This window comes from Lithobates pipiens, unplaced genomic scaffold, assembly GCF_037356315.1.
Source record: "Lithobates pipiens isolate NorthernLeopardFrog02 unplaced genomic scaffold, aLitPip1_a1.2 Scaffold_10, whole genome shotgun sequence".
Lineage (NCBI taxonomy): Eukaryota > Metazoa > Chordata > Amphibia > Anura > Ranidae > Lithobates > Lithobates pipiens.
The window spans coordinates 54834645-54855571 of NW_027507686.1; the positions used below are offsets into that span (position 1 = coordinate 54834645).

At 45.8% G+C, this 20927-nt stretch overlaps 1 protein-coding gene across 2 annotated transcripts in view; it reads left to right on the forward strand.

Annotated features, from left to right (window-relative positions):
- The first annotated feature begins 10986 nt into the window (after positions 1-10986).
- Positions 10987-20927, forward strand: part of PHAF1 (phagophore assembly factor 1) — a 57600-nt gene continuing 47659 nt past the window's right edge. The window contains exon 1 of one of the 2 annotated variants that reach the window (XM_077455152.1): positions 10987-11072. The gene's annotated coding sequence lies outside the window, so the exon portion shown is untranslated. Of the gene's footprint in view, positions 11083-20927 lie in introns of both variants that reach the window. The other variant, XM_077455144.1, reaches the window with a different exon arrangement.

Here is a 20927-nt window from a genome sequence, read left to right on the forward strand (position 1 = left end):
CTGCTCTGCTCACAGTCAGGGGTGGGACTGCGAGAGGAGCAGAGTCTTGCCGAAGTACACTCGGTTTTGTGTATCCTGGCTCCGCTCGCTCCTTTCCTCTCGCAATCAGTGGAGATGGTTGGGACTGCAAGAGGAGCCGAATCTAGCTGAAGTACACTTGGCTTTGTTTATCTCGGCTCCGCTCGCTCCTCTCATCACAATCAGCTGAGATTGGCGTATAACACGCACCCACAATTCTCCCCTGATTTTAAGGGGGAAAAAGGTGCGTGTTATACGCTGATGAATACGGTAATTGCTGTATATTTTATAGTATTTTCTGTTTTATAGATAGTTCCTGCTGAAGAAGCGGTTTTAATCCACTAAACTAGTAGAGGATCCATTTGTCTATACCCCACATCAACAGTTCTTTCGGGTGACCCCATTAGTAGTTGTCTGTGGTTGAATTTTATCTTTTCTCCTTTTGTATATGTTCTTTTATATGTATTAAAATTATATTTTTATTATAAAAAATTTGTTTGTGTATCAGTACCGAGATAGTCCAGTACAACCTACTTGATGGGTATATATCCATGGTCAGGCACAGCAACTGTCCCGATAGACCCTTCTTGTCCTGAGTTTTTTTATTTTATTTTTTTAAGTGGATGGAGTTGGAAATAGTTGGACAGATTGGGTAAGGGAATTCCAAGGAATGGGAGAGGCTCAGGAGAAGTGCTGAAGGCGAGTATGGGAGGTGGTGAAGACGGAGCTAGAGGGCAGGAGGTTTTGGGAGGAATGAAGATAATGATTTGGTTGGTATTTTAAGACTAAGTGATGTAACTGGGGGCAGAGTTCTGGATGGCTTTGTAAGGTATTGTTAGTATTTTGAATTTAATTTGTTGGCTGAGTGGAAGCCAGTGGAGGGATTGGCAGAGAGCGGTAGTAGACGCTGAGCGATTTGTAAGGTGGATGAGTCTGGCAGCAGCATTCGTGATGGACTGAAGGGGGGATAGTCTATTCAAAGGCAAGCCAATGAGATTGGAGTTACAGTAGTTGGGGCAAGAGATAACCAGGGAGTGAACTGGGAGCTTTGAGCTTTCATTGGTTAGGAAGGTATGTATTTTAGAGATGTTGTGGAAGTTGAGATGGCAAGCTTTGGAAGTTGATTGGATGTGGGGCTGAAAGGAGTTTGGAGTCCAGGATAACACCTAGCACCCTGGCATGTGGGAATGGGTGGATGATTGTGCCATTGCTCTTGACTGAGAAGTCAGGGGAAGAGGCACGTGGGGGAGGAAATTATGAGCTCAGTTTTGGACAAGTTTAATTTGAGGAAGTGGTGTGACATCCAGACAGATATGTCTGTTAGTAAATTAGTGCTGCGTGTGAGGAGACTGATGGAGTGAGCTGAGGGGTGGAGAGATAGAATTTCTATGCTGACGACACCCAAATCATCTGACCCAAGGAGGAGGTATAGATTGAAAATAGAAGAGGTCCAAGAACAGAACCTTGGGGGACCCCGACGGAAAGCAAGAGGACTGGAGGAAGTACAATTGCAAGTGACACTGAAGGTGGGGTGGGATAGGTAGGATGAGAGCCAGCGAAGAGCACAGTCACGGAGACCAAAGGAGTAAAGATTCTTGGGGACGGGGGGTCAACTGTATCAAAAGCAGCCGAAAGGTCCAGAAGTAGGAGTACAGAATAGGGGGACTGGCGGGGTGCATTGTTTGCTGCGCCCCCAAACAAAATACCAGCCACCACTGATTGCAGCTTTATATATTGGGGTGTTCTGAGCTCCTCCTCCTGCCAGCCAGACACATGTGATCTTGTCAGAAATCATGAATCAGGCTGAGACAGAAGTACAATTAAATCACACTTGTTTATTAATAAGAATAAAAAGGTAAATGGAAAAAGCGTAGTCCAGCATAGCCAGAGTCCAGTAACCAGATTGGGTAGTCAGCCAGGCCAGAAGTCAGGGATCCAAGTAGAGCACAGCAAACAGGATAAGGAGCCAGAAGGGATGTCAGCAAGCCAGTCTTTAAACAAATCGCAGGAGATGGTTTCAGTGATGTGACCAAGGCGAAGGCAGAGGTGAAGTGAGCTGGAAGGCTTTAAGTAGGCAGGTCAGACAAGCATCATCAGGAACAGCTGGTAACTACGGAGAGAGAAGAGAGCTGGCAATTACCTGACAGCTGAGCGGCCAGCCCAGAGAAGGAAGGGCTAAGCCAGCCCTGACAGATCTCGCCTACACTGCAAGTGGGATTGATACACCATGCTTTCACCTCCAGCCTCATACTAAGTGCTCCTCCACCATAGACATTGCTGGAGATTGTAGTCCCGTAGTCCCGCCCAGACTCCGCCTCTATCACTCACACACAGCCCTCTACTCACTATGTATGTACTTCTTCCAGGGCTCCCAAGTCCCGCTACCTCTGCCCGCAGGTCCTGTTCTCTTTATCAACAACATTTGATGTGATGTGTCGGGCAGAGAAGACTCTGCCTGACACAAGACTTTGACAGAGACGAGGCTGCAGGGAACAATTACAGGAACCATACCCTGTATCTGTGTCTGACCAGCAGGGAACGGGGAGTCAACCGTGGGTGGCAGGGCTTCAAGCTGCTGGATGGACACAGATTCAGGGTATGGTTCCTGTAATTGTTCCCCCCCCCCCACCTGTTCAGTGCAGGCAGCGCTGTCAGCAGTATCCTGACTCCAGCGGCTGGCTGGGGCATCAGACCTAGGGACAGCGTGGGTCCACCAGCTGCCCACGCTACGCCAGTAGATATTCAGTAGATAAATTAGGCGGTTGCGAGGCCCCTGTGAGAGCAAGGCCTTAGGCGACTGTCTAATTAAAAAGCCGTCTCTGTGAGAGGGAATATGATTCCAATTTATAAATACCGTACTGGTGATATACAATGTAATACTGACATATAATCACACACATAGGCTGGACTTGATGGACTTGTGTCTTTTCAACCTCACCTACTATGTAACTAATGCATCAGTGACCAGTAGCAGCACATCAACCCCTTCATGCTGCAGCATAAAGGGGTTAATTAACAATGCCACCGGTGCCACTAATGCAGTATGTGGCACTATTGACCCCTTTATGCTTCAGCATATAGGGGTTATTAAACACTGTCACTGGCCACTCATGCAGCATAAAGGGGTAATTAACACTGACACATGCCATTGTTAACTCCTTAAAATATTATACTGAATACTAAGTAGCAAGCAAAGGAGTAAACGGGGACACCGGAAGTAATGACAGCAACACAATACATAAGATAGCCAGCATGTGGAGCAACAGGAAGTATAATAAAATATATTAAAATAAATAAGTAAATGATGTGTAATGTAATCAAAAAGAAAAAGTGTCAGGATAAGTGAATAGGGCTGAGGAAATACTAACTCAGCTAAATAACATCCATATTACAACCAACAAATGGTGTAGAGAGGACTGTATAGTAACAGAGAGGATGTTGTCACTAGACAATAGACAACTAAGTGGTGCAAGCAGAAATAAAATAAAAAGGGGGTGCCAAGGTAAAACAGTTAAGATCAATCTAAATACCTGTTCTTTAAAGGTAAAGGAAAAGGGGTAATGGAGTTTCCAATCAAAAGAAAACAGAGGAAAATGAGAACGATAGTAAGTCAGATAAAGAAGATTAGAGATAAAATTGAGCCCCTCAATGAAACCACAGAATATGTGAAACACATGGGTGAACTCCACAAAAGCATGCAAAAGAAAGATACAGAAAATAAGAACAATAAAAGGAAAAAATATCTTTGCGATTTGGGGGATTATGAAAGCAAACAGATATTTAGATTGAAAGCCAATGTAGGTTGAACGAATAATATGGCCCCCAAATCTCCCAATAGAGAGGGTAACAGTGCACAAAACAGCACAATGGGGGAACAAACTCCCCATGCCTCTCGGCAGTACAATCAATTACAGCCAAGCGCAAGACCAGAAAATAGGGACCCGTCAGCAGCTCAGTATGTGAAGCAGAATGCAAGAAATTACCAAGGAACACCATATAATTATAAGAAACTCTACTATAATTACAACGAGAACGGGATCTTATTGCAACGGAGGTAGACCACCTTACCATGGGTCTCTACAAAACAGAGGCAATTGCAATAGGGGATATCAAGGAAATAATCATCTTCCTAGAGGGAATTACCAAGGGAATGCTCCATACTATAGAAGTCCCCCACCAGGGGGACACTATCCACAAAAGCTACCAGGTTGGAACACCCCATAGAGGAGGACCACCACAATATAGGGGTCCACCACAAGGGGAGTACCATCAACAAGAAGGACCACCTCCCCACAGAGGACCCCCTCAGGGGGGAGGACAATGCTACTCACCAAAATCTCAAAGACCAAGATTTAAGAGACCACCATCCGATTACTATGAAGTACCCACTTATAATAGATACCAACCCCTGTATGATGCAACAAATCAGGGGAATCAACAAAGGAACTCTTTTTTTAATTATTTTTTATTTTTTTAGAGAAAGGACAGGGGAATCCCGACAAGGAAAGAAGAAATATAGAACAAGAGGAATACGATCAGGACGAAGGTTACAACAAAAAAAGAAGGGAAGATCAGGGGACAGGATCTATAACCTCAGTGGTACCGCTTTAACTAGGGAAGAGATTGTAACATTGGACAAGGGAATTAAGTATGCACCAAAGAAAGGATTTAAAAAATTTCAAACATATATTGGAGTTCAAAAATTACATTTCTTCAACACATTATTTTTTCATATATATTTTTTAGAGTTTTTATAATAATTTTTATATTAACTTTTCAAATAAAATATTTTAAATTCTAAATTATATCCATGAACGTAATATTAGACATTCAATTTCAATAACATGATTGTTAGTTTATATATATATATATATATATATATATATATATATATATATATATATAAACTATCTTTTATATATATATAGTAATTGGAGTATAATCGCTTAGAATTTATTGATATGGGATCCAGATAACACATATAGCCTGTAGACATGAATTTAATTGTGCATATGTTAACTATATTGCAAAACTGAGGCATAAGTTGTTGATTGCTGACAGTTATGCTATTTTCCAGACATGCAACAAATGATGATAGTATACAATAAGGTGTATGTGGGCTGTAGGTAGTGTGATCTTTTATATGCACCGTCTTGAGTTAGAAGTATAAAAGGAGGAAATCTTCCAGTGGAGTTTATTGTATTGTAATGAGGCTGAGAATATAACTAGACTAAATATCAGGTTGAAAACTGAGGCAATACAGTGATATTGAAAGTATAATTAGATACCACAGACAATAGAATGTCCACGGTCTACAAGAAAATGGCCGCCCTAACACTATATAGTGACTGACAGAGCAACCGTCCAATCAAATTCCCCCTGAGGAAGATACGTCATAATCCCGATATCGACACGCGTTGAGGAGGGGACAGGGTGGTGCAGGAGGCAGTGTTGCTGCGACTCAGAAAAAGGTTCCTGTACTACTTTGGGGGCGACTTGAGGCGACTTGCATTGACTTCTATAGAGAAGTGATTTTGCAAGTCGCCACAGCTGTCGTGTCCAGGTCGTCTGAGGCAGTCGCGCTGCAAGTCGTGCTGCCTCAGTGTGAACCGACACTAGGGTGAGCGCACATACTGAAGGGGGGAGCACCTGAGTGGACACAAGGACACATTTGCTATCACCAGCTGCTTTGGATTTTGAATTGTGAATGGACTTTATATATAATGCATGTCATTTTGTGAATCAGGCAACATAGCACTTTGCACTTAGCACTTTGTAGTGCACAGGAACAGGTTTGTGAATATAATTTAAGCACATATATATTGGATTTCTAATTTTATGACAGATGATGATATTTTAGTATACTGTACAAATTGCATTTTATTGTTGTACAGTCACCTTATTTGACAATAAGTTGTGTCACTATAAGCACTTTATGTATGTGATCTTCTACAGGCAAATTTTAGAGTGTGTATACATGGAAAGGCAGAGGGAAAAATGAATTACCGGTAATAGTTCACATGCTGCACTAGATTGGAGCACAGAGTTACATCTTTTAATTTGTGGTGTATTTTATTTTTAGTATTTTATTTATGTGGTTTGCTACAGATATAGTCTAGAGTGTGTATATATGTTTAGAAACACACTGGTAATTATTTATTGCTAGACAAATTTTGGGAAAATGTGGAAAGAAAATTAAAACCCCTTTTTCTACGCATTTCTTTACACATTTTTACAACACTGATGGGCACTTACGAGGATCCACTGATAGGGTGGCACTAATGAGCACTTACTGATGGGCACTGTATTGGCAGTTTAGTGGCACAGATGTGGCACCGATGTAGCATTGTAAGGCACTGATGTGGCACTGTAGAGCACAGATGTGGTACTGCAGAGCACAGATGGGCACTGTATAGAGCACAGATGTGCACTGATGGGGCACTGTATAGAGCACAGATGTGCACCGATGGGGCACTGTATAGAGCACAGATGTGCACCGATGGGGCACTGTATAGAGCACAGTTGTACACCGATGGGGCACTGTATACAGCACAGATGTACACTGATGGGGCACTGTATACAGCACAGATGTACACTGATGGGGCAGTCTATACAGAACAGATGTGCACTGATGGGGCACTGTATAGAGCACAGATGTGCACTGATGGGGCACTGTATACAGAACAGATGTGCACTGATGGGGCACTGTATAGAGCACAGATGTGCACTGATGGGGCACAGATGTGCAGTACTGGGCACTGATGGGGCCCAGATGGGTGCTTTGGAGATATAAAAAAAAACTCAAGCAGCCTCACGCTGCAGCTTCTCCCTCCTCTCCTCATATGATTGGTGTGAGGAGAGAACCGGACGTGACATTGGTTTGTTGACAGTGATCACTCCATCATTGGGTGGAGCGATCACGAGGTGAAAGACTGCTGGGATTGGCCCTTTACCCTGATCTGTGGTGCGCCGGGTGAGCACAGACACTCCCGCGTGCGTGCCTGATTCTGGTAGGACGTAATTATACATCCTCCCAGAATTATCCGATCGCGTTGTAGCCATCATTCAGCTATGGCCTGGTCGGCAAGTGGTTAAACTCAAAACCAAAAATGTCATATATTACAGTTTACCAATCATTAGGTGTGGTGGCTGCATTGGTCTTCTTACTTAGGCTATTTTTCTTCTGTTTTCACCTGGTCATTAACACATCTCTTCTATTAGCGTGCCTCCACTCTGGATGAAGGAGCACAGGGGGCATCTTTGGACAGCAACATTGTTAATCTGGGGGAAGGGGAGTGTTGGATGTCCTAGCAGATGTAAATAAACTAAAATAGCAGAAAAACTCCAGCTAATACAGTACTTTATAGGCATTTACAGCAGTGTTGTTTTTCCTTTTGGGATAAAGGTTTCACATAAATAAATAAAAGCTGATCATTGTAAGTGTCCCTGTTGGTGTTAAGTGGTGTGTCCCATCCCTATAACTGATACATCTACAAAAGAGCTTGTTTTTTGTTTTTTTTTGCAAAACAACAGAGAGAGTGAAGGGGTGAGAGAGAAGAGAAAGAGAGAAGTGTTGAGAGAGACAGAGAGAAGGGAAGGGAGAGGGAGAAGGGTTGAGAGACAGAGAGAAGAGAAGAGAAAGTGAGAGAAGGGAAAAGAAAGAAAGAGAAGGGTTAAGAGAGAAGAGAAAGAGAGAAGGGTCGAGAGAGACAGAAGGGAAGAGAGAGAGAGAAGGTTTGAGAGAGACAGAGAGGGGTTGAGAGAGACAGATAGAATGGAAGAGAAAGTGAGAGAGAATAGAAAAGAAAGAAAGAAGGGTTAAGAGAGAAGATAAGAGAGAAGGGTTGAGAGGGACAAAGAGAAGCAAACGGAGAAGAGGGCCAAAACGGGCTGGGGAATACCAACCCCAGGACTTTTACCGGTGTCAAATCAGTAAAATCTGCAATTAGGTATCAATTGCTAAAAATATTTTTCTTTATTCCAACATACATCAATAGTACACACAACTTTGTTATGCAACCATAAAATATGATGAGGCAAGATACAGTGTGGAACATCCACAAAATTACCCCAATTTTATACATAAAAGCACAAATGCTGAGCTGCGATTTTTTTCAACATGTTTCGTTCAAAGTTCGAGCTTCTTCAGGAACTAGCACAGCTGCTAATCATAACTAAAATAAAAACAGCATATGTTTAGTTCATAGACATTGTTTCCAAAGTCTGAATACAGATATCAAAATATCAAAATTTCAAAAGTGAGAATACAAAAAATCTAAATTACATATATTCCAAAGTGTTATTGATACACTATGTCATGAGTTGTAGATATATTAAATGAATAATAATCAACATATTAGATCAGAATAATAAGAGTATCATATTAATTCTCTCACCTTTGAGCCAGAATTTCCCAGAATTAGGAGTACATTTACCAGTGGTATGCTCTTATTATGTATGCTATAGTAATTGGCTATTCCTTATTGTTTTATTTTATTGAACATCAATATTATTAAACAAATGCCAAACATAAAACATAATGTTTTTCTCTACAGACCAACTGGTGACGCGTCGCTGTTTGTTGGCCATTTGTGTATTAATTGCATATCTTTCTTAAATTTTATTAATTACCACTGGTAAATGTACTCCTAATTCTGGGAAATTCTGGCTCAATGGTGAGAGAATTAATATGATACACTTATGATTATTCTGATCTAATATGTTGATTATTATTAATTTAATATATCTACAACTCATGACATAGTGTATCAATAACACTTTGGAATATATGTAATTTAGATTTTTTTGTATTTTCACTTTTGAAATTTTGATATTTTGATATCTGTATTCTGACTTTGGAAACAATGTCTATGAACTAAACATACGCTGTTTTTATTTTATTATTTTAGTTATGATTAGCAGCTGCGCTAGTTCCTGAAGAAGCTCGAACTTTGAGCGAAACATGTTGAAAATCGCAGCTCAGCATTTGTGCTTTTATGTATAAAATTGGGGTAATTTTGTGAATGTTCCACACTGTATCTTGCCCCATCGTATTTTATGGTTGCATAACGAAGTTTTGTGTACTATTGATGTATGTTGAAATAAATAAAAATATTTTTAGCAATTGATACCTAATTGCAGATTTTACGGATTTGATACAGGTACAAGTCCCGGGGTTGGTATTCCCCAGCCCGTTTTGGCCCTCTTTTCTATATGTGATTTTGGGATGTGGTATCTTCCCTATTCAATCCCTCCATCTTAATTTTGAATCAGTTAGAGACAAAGAGAAGGAGAGAGAGAGAAGAGGTGAGAGAGAGAGAGAAAGAAGGGAGGAGAAAGCGAGAGAGAAGAGAAAAGAAAGAAAGAGAAGGGTTAAGAGAGAAGAGAAGGGAAGAGAAGAGAAAGAGAAGGGTTGAGAGAGACAGATAGAAGGAAAGAGAGAGAGAAGAGGCGAGAGAGAAAGAAGGGATGAGAAAGCAAGAGAGAAGGGAAAATAAAGAGAGAAGGGTTGAGAGAGACAAAGAGGAGAGAGAGAAGTGAGAGAGAGAAAGAGGGGAAGATAATGTGAGAGAGACCGGTGCAGAGAGAAGGGAAAAAAAAGAAAGAGAAGGGTTGAGAGAGACAGAGAGAATGTAAGAGAGAGGGGTGTGAGAGAGACAGATAGAAGGAAAGAGAGAGGGGGTGAGAGAGACAGATAGAAGGAAAGAGAGGGGGGGGGGTGAGAGAGACAGATAGAAGGAAAGAGTGAGAGAGAAAGAAGGGAAGAGAAAGTGAGAGAGAAGGGTTAAGAGAAAAGGGAAGAGAATGAAAGAGAGAAGGGTTGTGAGAGACAGAGAGAAGGAAAGAGAGAGAGAAGTGAGAGACAGAAAGAGGGGAAGATAATGTGAGAGAGACCTGTGGAGAGAGAAGGAAAAAAAAGAAAGCGAGAAGGTTTGAGAGAAGGGAAGAGAAAGAAAGAGAGAAGGGTTTAGAGAGACAGAGAGTGAAGGAGTGAGAGAGACAGAGAGAAGGGAAGAGAGAGAGACAGGTTGAGAGAGAAGGGAAAATAAAGAGCGAGAGGACAAAAGGTAGAGGGAGAAAACAAGATAGAAGGACAGGAAAAGCGAAAGAAAAGAGGAATGACAAGAGTGAGAAAGACAATAGAAAATAGAGAGAAAAGAAGGGGAAACAAAGGAAAGGAGAAATGAAAAGAGTGAGACAATAAGAGAAACAAACAGTGAGAATAAAAAAGGAAGATAGAGAAATAAAGGAGGAAGAGAAGAGATGGAAATGACAAGAGAGTGAGAAAGGAAGAGAAAAGAAACAGAGAAACAAAGGAGGAAAGGGAGAGATGGAAATGACAGGAATGGGAAAGGAAGTGAAACAAGAAGACAATGAAGAGAGGGAGAAATTGGAATGACAACTTAGAAAGGAGAGAGAGGACAGAATGGAAAAGAGAGCTGAAGAGAGAGAAAAGAAGGGGAAGAAAAAGAGAAATGAAGAAAGAAAGTGAGAAAATAAGAGAGAAATGAACAGTGAGAATAAAAAAGGAGGAGAGAGAGAAAGGAACGAAGAGAGAAATGAAAAGAGAGAAAGGGGAAAAAGAAGGGAGAGAAGAAAGGATAGAAGAGATGGATGGATGGAGGGTAAGAACGGAAGAGAGAAACTAACAGGGAGAAAGAAAGAGTGAGAGAGAAAAGAGAGAGAAGAGAAGTCATAGACGGAGGCTCCTCCGCACACACACGTCCAGCTGGAATGAGAAGTGATGAGATCGGTGATGAGGTCGGTGGGGTTGTGCAGTAATGAGATCGGTGGGGTTGTGCGGTGATGAGGTCGGTAATGAGATCGGTGGGGTTGTGCGGTGATGAGGTCGGTAATGAGATCGGTGGGGTTGTGCGGTGATGAGATCGGTGCTGTTGTGGTTCTGCACACAGAGACCCATCCCCCTCTCCATTCCTGATCCCGGTGTCACTGTCACCCCCTCCAGCTCCTCCCACTCTGGGCGGGTCCAAGTGTCACTTTACGGCCCATCTCCTCAGAACCGGAAGTTTTTCAGCAGCGACCGGGAGAAGAAGGTAAACAGAGGTGAGAGGTGTCTATTGTAGAGTGCGGTGTGTCCCCGGGGTGTGCTCAGGACATGACAGTTGTGTACAACACAGGAGATTATTCTACACAGGCGACCTGCTGTGGAACTACAAGTGTCAGCAGTGTGTGTGGGGGATGGTGTGCCTCTATAGTGTGCCCTGTAGGGGGGGCTCCATGTAGCACTATTGTGCTGTATATTGTGCCCCTGACATCTGCTATTATTACTGTGTGCTGAGACAGCTGTGTATGGGGGGAGGGAAGTGTGGCTGAGGTGCTACTACAAGTCCCAGCATGCCCAGCCAGCATTCTGCACATAGATGTGTACATAGCCACCTACACGTGGAATGTCCCCTCTGTATATGACTATGGGTATTGCCTCCATGGTATGCCATTCATGTGTGTGGCCCTGAGATCTGCCATGACTCCTGATCCCGGGGACATTCTGCCTGCTGGTGACACAAGTCCCGTCATGTCCCTCGGATGAAGCCTGGTTGTGCTGGGATCATTTCACGTTGATTTCAGACCACCAACTACAGTGATCTGGCACGGGGGCTCCATATAGGCCGGGTACATGTCACCCGAGTTGTGTTTCCTGCGCCCTGTCATAAGATCAGGGCAATTGAATCGACTCATTGGGGGGGGGGGGATTTACTAAAACAGGAGAGTGCAAAATCTGGCACAGCCGTGCATAGTAGCCAATCAGCTTCCAACTTCAGCTTGTCCAATCAAGCTTGGACAATAAAACCTGGAAGCCGATTGGTTGCTAGGCAGATCTGCACCAGACTTTGCGCTCTGCAGTTTTAGTAAATCATCCCCCTTGTTTGGCGTTTCGCTTTTCATGGCAAAACGCTATCTTGTTTTCCTTAACGCACGTTGCCGCGCTCTGTGATGCATTCTAATGTTTGGCACTGCAAGTAAATGCGGCCTGTTCCATTATCACCCCGTGTTGTGTTGGTGTGGCCCATTGGAAATAATGGATCCCAGTTTGTCATTGCCTTCTGCCTGTGTTGAGCAAAGCAGCCCAATGGATGTTCGAGATGGGCCCTTAAAGAGGAATTCTGCTCCCCCAGCAAAAAGTGAAGCCATCCGCTAAACATACTGCATCTGCCGACTTTTAATATTAGGACATCCACTGATGTCCAGGCAATGTTTCCATCAGCTCTCAGGTGCTGCCACCGCCATTCATGATAAGGGAACGGAAAAGGCTTCACTTCCCTACTGCGCATGCACGAAGCACGCTGCCCTTTCCAATCGGCTCAGTGGCAGAGGAGGAGGGCCTAACTTCGGAGTGATTGTGGTGTGATATCCCAGAAGTGGGGACGGGTACAGGTACCCCCCCCCCCCCCAAAGGTGCCAAATGTGACACTGGAGGGGGGGCTGGTAAGTGGAGCTTCTACTTTTGGGTGACACTCAACTTTAAATAGGAAATGTATCCCTTTACTTTGCTTGTTTCCCCCCACCCTTTCTTAGCTTTTATAAACATACTCACATTCCCAGTGAATCCAACATTTATTTATTTATTTATTACAGGTGCTTCTATAGCGCCGTCAATTTTCGCAGCACTTTACATACATATTGTACATTTATATCAGTCCATGCCCTGGAGCTTACTCGGGTCCCTAACTCACATGCATACATATACTAGGGCCAATTTAGACAGGAGCCAATAACCTACCATCATGTCTTTGGCGTGTGGGAGGAAACAGGCTCAGGGAGATCATGCAAACTCCTGGCTAGGTATGAGCTCTGGCGTGTTCTCACACTCCACGTGCAGAGCCCGCCAGGAAGTTGGCACGGCGCTGCGATAATCACAGGCAGTGAGACGTTTCCTGATCTCTGCAGCCGCACATCGGGAAATGTCTCGCTGCCTGTGATTAGCACAGCGCCGTGCCAACTTCCTGGCGGGCTCTGCATGTGGAGTGTGCGAACACGCCGGAGCTCATCCTTACTCCAGGCAGGTAGTGCCGTGGTTGTGATTTGAATCGGCGACCATAGTGCTGCTAGGTAGACATGCTAATCCCTTAGCCACTGTGTTCACTATTGGAACATGTTGCATCTTTTTTTAGGGTGTAACATGTTCCAGGACCCCCCTCACCCCAGAGCCCCTTTCCTGTGATATCAGGTGGGGGTTTTTCTCCCCCGCAGCCGCTGTCATCTTTAAAATCTGCGTGGCTGTGCGTGTTCTGCCTGCACAGCAGCATCATTTATTTATGATTATACACGGACATACTGTTATGTCCTCCCCTTCTGGGTGAATAACGAAAATACAAAGTCCCATCTTCCACTGCGGCAGATGGGATGGTAGCACTGAAAGGGTGCTGATGAGTGCCGTTCTAGTCCACTTACACTTCCTTCAGTTTTCTAACGGCCCGTACAAAGGTATGGGCAGGAAGCTAGAGGGAGTGTCTACAGCAGCCTGACATGCTTTGTAGGCTCCTTTAGGAAAAACTCCTGAGCTGTGGTGCTTGTGTCCGTTGACACAGACAGCGTGGCTCAGCCCCGACCCCCCACCCCCCCCCCTCTCTGCTCACAGGCTGTGATTGACAGCAGCAGGAGCCAATGGCTCTGTCCACTGAGGAGTGGGAGCGCAGAGAGCCTCTGCTTATGGGATCAGGCTCGGGTAAGTATAAGGGGAGCTGCACAATGTTTGTTTTTGTTTTTTTTACCCTAAGGTAAAAATCTGCCTTTAGAAACACTTTAAGCCTGGCCATGGACTGATAAAAATGTGGCTGGTTCAGCAGTGACCAGACAAATTTCAGTCAGTATGTGGCTGTCTCTGCTTAACAGATGTTAATTATATGACTTCTGTCAAAGGGTCATGCTTAAAAACTTTTCTCGATCAGCGGCTGCAGACACTGATCAATATATTCTGACAGCAACTTGTCCTCCGTCTACCTTGTTTGTGTGGATAGCGGAGGCTATCTGTTCATGGCCAGCTTTACTCTGCTGGGATCCAGTCCCCCAATGCTACACAACAGGTCCTATGCCGCCATCTTAATTTTTTTGTCCTTGGAGGCGACTATCTCGTCCGGGTTCTTGTAGCAAACCCCCTTCTAACACTTTAAGAATGCATTATTACCAGCACACCATCTTCACAAATGCAGGCAGCATTAATTCATCACCCACAGAGACATTTCAAGGCCACCAAGAACCTGATGATGCCATCTGTCTTGTCCCTCTGGCACTTGCTGTATGATCGGTTGCTGTAAGATGTGTGCTGAATTCTTTGTACATATCCCTCAATGACCTGGCCCAATGTTCTCCAGCCACTGCGATGCTTCAGCTGAATGCCTCCTGGGATACCTGATATTGATATCTCGAGAGGCCGCATCCTCACCTAGGCAAGAATGGAGGAAGGTGGTGGGGTGAAACATGAAAATAACTTTTTAAAATAAAGGTGGGGGGGGATACAATGGGGCAAAGGGGTATTTGGCATGAAGGTATACGTTAAAAACATCTGTGTTGATTCCTATATTACGTGTACATAAACATATTACGTAGGGTGTAAGGGGTTTACTCCAAGTGTACCCTTTTAGGTTCCACACTAGAGCTGCATGATCTTGAAAAAAGTATTTCCCAATTCTTTCTATTCAGAGAATTCTCTCTGCTCTGCTGAAGCTGTCAGCCATTAAAAGAAATGGAAAAAAAAAAAAACGGGCAGTCTGCTAAGAATCACAACATTCTTTAGCAGTGGAACCTAAGTATAAACATTGTAACAATATTTGTCCTTTAGATCAAAGGAATACACTTTTTGGTGTGAAATTAAAGGAAGTTTAACCACTTAAACACTAAAACTTTTTCTGACATTTGTTGGTTTCAAGTTAAAATCATTTTTATTTTTGCTAGAAAATTACTTAGAACTCCTAAAACATTATTTATGGCTGGAGCCCTATGGCCGATACGTATCTGAACAAAACAAGCTTATCATGAGACACCTTTTATGAAATGGACCTGAAAGTGTGCCCTGGTCTAATGGACGGTATACCAAAATAAGGGGGCATACCCAGTAATCAGAATGAATATGATTGAAGAGAAATGTTTTTTGATAAATGCCCTAAAAAGGGGATGGGAGGGAGGGTATTGCGCACCGGAAACCGACAACCACCACAGGCGAACGGGCTGGTTAAATACCCCCCGGGCTCCTCCCATAAATTCAGGCCACCATACTGGCCTTCCTACTTATGGCTGGAGCCCTATGGCCGATACGTATCTGAACAAAACAAGCTTATCATGAGACACCTTTTATGAAATGGACCTGAAAGTGTGCCCTGGTCTAATGGACGGTATACCAAAATAAGGGGGCAAAACAGTCAGGTAGGGATAAGAGAGTTTTATTGTTTCCTGGTTAATTTTATTGAGCCAGTTGAGTGAATGCTCGAGACATCTCCACCTGTGGGTTAGGGATGTACCGAGTGAAGCAGGCCGACTTCCACCTGCCCAACCTTTTGATGACGTGGTCCGGGACCCCATGCCGGGATGCGGATGAAGCTGCTCCAATGCGAAAGGAGTGGCCGGAATACTCACTAGGATTGAGGAGCAGGTTGCGGAGGAGAATCCTGATATGCTTAACAAATTGTTGGTTAGTTAGTGGTTTCACCGGGAAGGGCAAAAGTGGGCTAGAGTCCGGGAGCTCGGGCAGCCGAGCGAGAAACTGTGTAAGCATCGTGACCGGGCACCAGGCATTGTTGGTTTTGTAGAGGTGGATGTCTACGCCGGTGCCTGTCTGCTGGGTCTTGGTTACCGGGAGGTGGAGGATGAAATGGTCCTGGTGACGGAGCAGATGACATCTGCGGAGGACTGGGCCGTGTAGGCTGTTGTGAGTAAACTCACCGGGCCGAAGGAAGCCATAGAAGGCTAGGTAAATGGCTGCCTGTATGACCAGACTGGGGAGAACACCAAAGGGGTAGCTGTTGAGTATGGTGGACATGTCCCTGAAGATGGCACTGGTGATGGGGAGCCGCTTGACTTTTACTGGCGGCTGTTGCTTTTGGATGCCGCGTAATATGGCTCGGACAGCGTGGGACGAGAAAACAGAGGGTTTGGTAGGATCCTGGATTGAAAGGAAGTGCTGAACACCAGCTAAGTATAAGCGAATGGTGTTAAAAGACAAGGCCAGTTGGTTGTGGCAGTACGAGATGAAGGCTAGAATGTGTCTAGTATCTGTGGGGGTGCCTACTGAGGAGGTGACCAGAAATGCGTTGAAGGTTCTCCAGGCTACCTGGTAGGCTTTGAGAGTATTGTCCGATAACGAACGGTTGATGAGCTGCGTGGCTCCTAGTAAATGCGGCTCTAGTCCAGGGTCAACTACGACCAATGCGGGATAGGCGCTGATGCGGCATCTGCACTGGGAACCTGTAGAAAGAAGGACCGGAAATTAAAGCGGGAGAGGGCGTCAGCTGCCCGGTTATATTTCCCTGGGATAAACATGCAGATGACGTTAAATTGGTGCTGTAGTGACAGCTGCACCAGCCTGCGTAGGAAGGACATCACGGAGGGGGATTTAGACCTGCCTTTATTGACAATTTCGGCTGTGGCCTGATTGTCGGTGGTGAAGCCTACCGTTTGTCCGGACCAGGTAGGGCCCCAGAGCTGGGCGGCTGCAACCATGGGGTAGAGCTCGAAGAGTGAAGAGGATTGACTAAAGCCCGGGATGCTAAGTATCTGAGAAGGCCAGGGTCCGGCGAACCAATGGTGGCCAAAAATTGCTGCGAACCCTGTAGAGGCCGCGGCGTCTGTGACTACCTGTGGTGAGAGAGGTGAAATGCACGGGATGAAAAGGGAGATGCCATTCCAGTTGGACAGGAACTCGTCCCACATTGCCAGGTCTGCTAAAGCTGCGGTGTCTAGGCAAAGGATATGATCCGGGTCTTGAGCCTGAGACAGGTAGACCAACAGTCGTGAGATAAAGGAACGGCCTTGTGGGATAATGCGCATGGCATAATTGAGCATGCCCAACAGTGACTGCAGCTGTCTCCTAGTACATCCCCTGGTCCGAGTGAACTCGTGAAGTGCCGCCCTGATGCGGGTTAGTTTGTCAAGGGGCAGGCTGGCTTTCATGGAGCCGGCGTCTAAAATAACACCCAGGAAGGTGATTGAATGTGCGGGTCCGTCCACCTTATGTTCAGCGATGGGAACATTGAGGTTCCCGAAAACGGTCCTTAACTTGTCAAGATCTCTGGGAGGTGCGCCTGGCCGTTCTATCAATAAAAAATCATCTAAGTAGTGGATAACTTGCTGACAGCCGACCTTGTGTAAGAGAATCCACTCGAGAGATTGGGCAAATATGTCGAACAGCCACGGGCTGCTTTTGGAGCCGAACGTCAACTTCGTGGCAAAAGTAGTATTGATCCTTCCACTTAATCCCGTGCCAGCACCAGAGGGACGGGTGGATAGGTAACAGTTTAAAGGCGTCGGATATGTCCGCTTTCGCCAGCCATGCGCCTGTGCCTACTTTAAGGATGGCCTGGATTGCCATGTCCACTGAGGAATATTTTAAGGAGAATTCTTCAGAAGGGATCAATGAGTTTAAGCTAGGGATGTGAGAAAAATGAGGCGCAGACAGGTCATACACTAAACGACTTTTATTGGAAAACTTGCCCTTGACAAGCCCAATAGGGCTAACTCTCCACATATTGAAGGGGGGCTGAGTGAAGGGGCCTATAACGAAGCCTCGATCCACCTCGTTCTGCAGCAGCAGGTCGATGGCCTGTTCGTCAGAGGCTGCTGAGCGGAGGTTTCTGCACTCGTGGGTTTGGTGAGGTAGGGAGATGAGGCCGGTGTGAAAACCTGCGGTGAAGCCGCCTATGAGGAAGGTGGTTAGTGAAGGAGTGGGGTGCGTGTTGAGGTAGAAGCCCAGGCAAAGTATGTCTATACGGCTCAGTCATGAACCTTTGTGCGCTTTGACCTCGCACAAATTCCTGGGGTGCGCCCTGTGGCATATAACGCAGATATGCAGTAGACGGCACTGGCTGTAATTACAAGAACCGTAGTTGAAGTTATTGCAGACGGCCGCGCCCCCAATGGTTTGGACCGTGCGTCCAAACTTGTCCACCTGGTTTTTTGGTGCCGAGCCTGATGGGCCTGGGGCTGCGGCAGAGGTGGAGGGAAATTCTACCGGGCGAGTAGCCGGTATGTTGGCGCACCAGGGAGCGGTATGGGTGGAGGACTGGCAGACGGCACACAGGGGTGAACGAAGGCCGGCAAAATGCCGGCAGAATAGTTCCGTGTCCATCAGGCTCCAGTCTGTGAGAGACTGGAACTGTGCCAGTTTGGCGGCTGCTTTCGCTGAGAAGGAACGATGGTAGTCGTAGAATGCAAAGCCACCATATTTGTACCCCAGGTCCACCACCGTGTGGAGATACAAATCTAATTCAACCCTCCTGGCAGGAGAGGCTGAGCAAACGACATCTCTGAGCATGCCGAAGGCTAGGGTAAACTCGGGGATGGATAGCTTCCGGTTTAGCCTGGGGTCCTTAGCTTTGAGAACTACGGATACATCCCCCCAGGTGTAAGCCTTGTTCTCTGCCAGGTCATGCACCGAAATGAGCAAGGAGGCAAGGTTAACATCCTTGCCGTCCAAGATGTCCTTCCTAATGCTGGCCGGCACAAGATGTGCTGGACAGACCACGGGACATGTGCCTTCAGTACCTGTTGGTAGAAGAGACGGGACTGCATCCGGAACAGTGGTGGCTGTAGCTGGAGGTGTTTCTAAGAGGGTCACCCTGGTTTGAACATCCGTGACCGAGCTGGCCAGAGACGACACCATGGTATGCAGTTGACCTATGGCCGAAGAGATGGACTGCAGCGTAGCCTGAGGCGGGGTACTAGGCCCGGCGGTAGCTGGGGGGGCAGAGAGGAGCCTGAACAGCTCTGCCTTCCTAGCTGTGGCTGGGAAGGGAATGCCCCTGCGTCTGAGCTCCGCTGACAGCCTAGGGATAGTCCAGCCCCTGAAAGACTGAATGCTGTCGCCCACTGAAGGCGGGCGAGGTGACAAGGGGGCAGTAAGGTCTTCACTGCTGGTCTGGGACATGGTTCCTGATGGATCGAGCCCCGGGAGTGATGTCCTATCTCTTTTGGGGAAGATAGATGGACGACCGGAACCTATAGAGGATGACAAAGTCAAGACTGTTTCTCTATTTTCCAAGTGAGCCCACCTGTTGCTTGGGTACTAAGGCGGAAGCGAACGCGAATACACATATATACTGACGTTCCTTCGCCTACATACATATGTGTACCGGTCCGTCTTGCTGACGCCTTTTCCACTCCTAGCCCTTCTTTTTTTTTTTTTTTTTTTTACCTGGGAGACGACGTCCAAGCTGGTGCAGGGTGGACCTACTAAGCTTTGACTGACCTGGAGAGAGAAACAACAGATGACATTTGTTTGAAGGAGCCTAACAAGGAAAACTGGCATGTGACGTAAGTAGTTGGCTAACACAACTGAAGTGCACCGGTGAGTAGATATTTCTGCGCCATGATTCCTAAACCATCACGCCGTTATTCCCTCATTGTTTCTGTTATCCTTTTGAGATTCCGTTTTTTTTTTTTTTTTTTTTTTTTGGCCCAGCGCCAGACAACCTGTGGAAAAAATAAATGAAATGTGGCTGTTCCCTCTGGGGCACGCCGAACCGTATCGATGCATCATAGATGCTACTGGATTCGGATCGGAGCGCTATAAGTGACCATGAAATGAAGCACGATTTGCCGTGACAGAGGCACAAACTGGTCGTGTCGTTAGTACAACTGACAGCAGAACGGACTCTGGAGCACGTACTGAAATGAGGGCAACAACCTGGGGGCGAACCGGAACGAATCGGTGCATCCGATCGTGCGACTGGATTCGAACCGGAGCGCGGAATGTGACAGTGAAATGAATGAAGGACTACTGTCATGACAGAGGCCTGGAATGGCCGGCCCCAAACTGAGGCTGGAACCAACCCGGATTTCTGGAGCATGCACTGAAATGAGGCCGAAAAAGCTAAAAAATGTGGGACCGTCCGGGCGGATCGATGCAAACGAAATGCGACCGGATTCGACCCGGGCGAACTAGATGAGGATGAAATGTTTTCCCATGGTAGAGCTGCGACTCGGAGAGGGCGCGACTCGTAACCATCAACGAACGGGCTCTAGCGCATGTACTGAAATGAGGCCAACGACAACTGGGACACGTCGACCAAACCTGTGCGTTTTTTTTTTTTTTTTTTTTAAACGACTGGTATTGGTTCGAACGTAGTGGTGACGTGAAATGAATCCCATGACAGGGCCCGGGTTGAAATGGTAACGCACGGGCTCTGGAGCATGTACCGAAATGAGGCCAAGCTATTTGGGACACGTTTAATCGAACCTGTGCGTTTTTTTTTTTTTTTTTTTTTTGGCAAACGACTGGTATCGATTCGAACGTAGTAGGTGACGTGAAATGAACCCATGACAGAGACCCGGACGGTTGGTACGAGCGGACTCTGGAGCATGTACCGAAATGAGGCCGAATACCTAGGGGCACCCCGGGACGAATCGGCGCATTTAGGTGATGCAACTGGATTCGAATCGGAGCGTAGTAAGTGACAGGTGAAATGAAGAAATGGCCTACGTGAGCCAGTTTGTGGCAGAGGCATGGGTCGTTGTGCCGCAAGATACGACTGACAACGATATGACTGCGGAACATGACGAACAAGATTATGCAACCGGTAGCTAACAAAGTATCACAGACAACCTACCGAACGACGCCCGTGAAATGAAGGGCGTGTGCGGGCAAGTGCGACATGAGTGATAACAACCCGGTATAAACCCGAACGATGTGACATTTTTTAGGGTTTACGACACTCAAATAAAGTAGAAATGAATAGAAATGA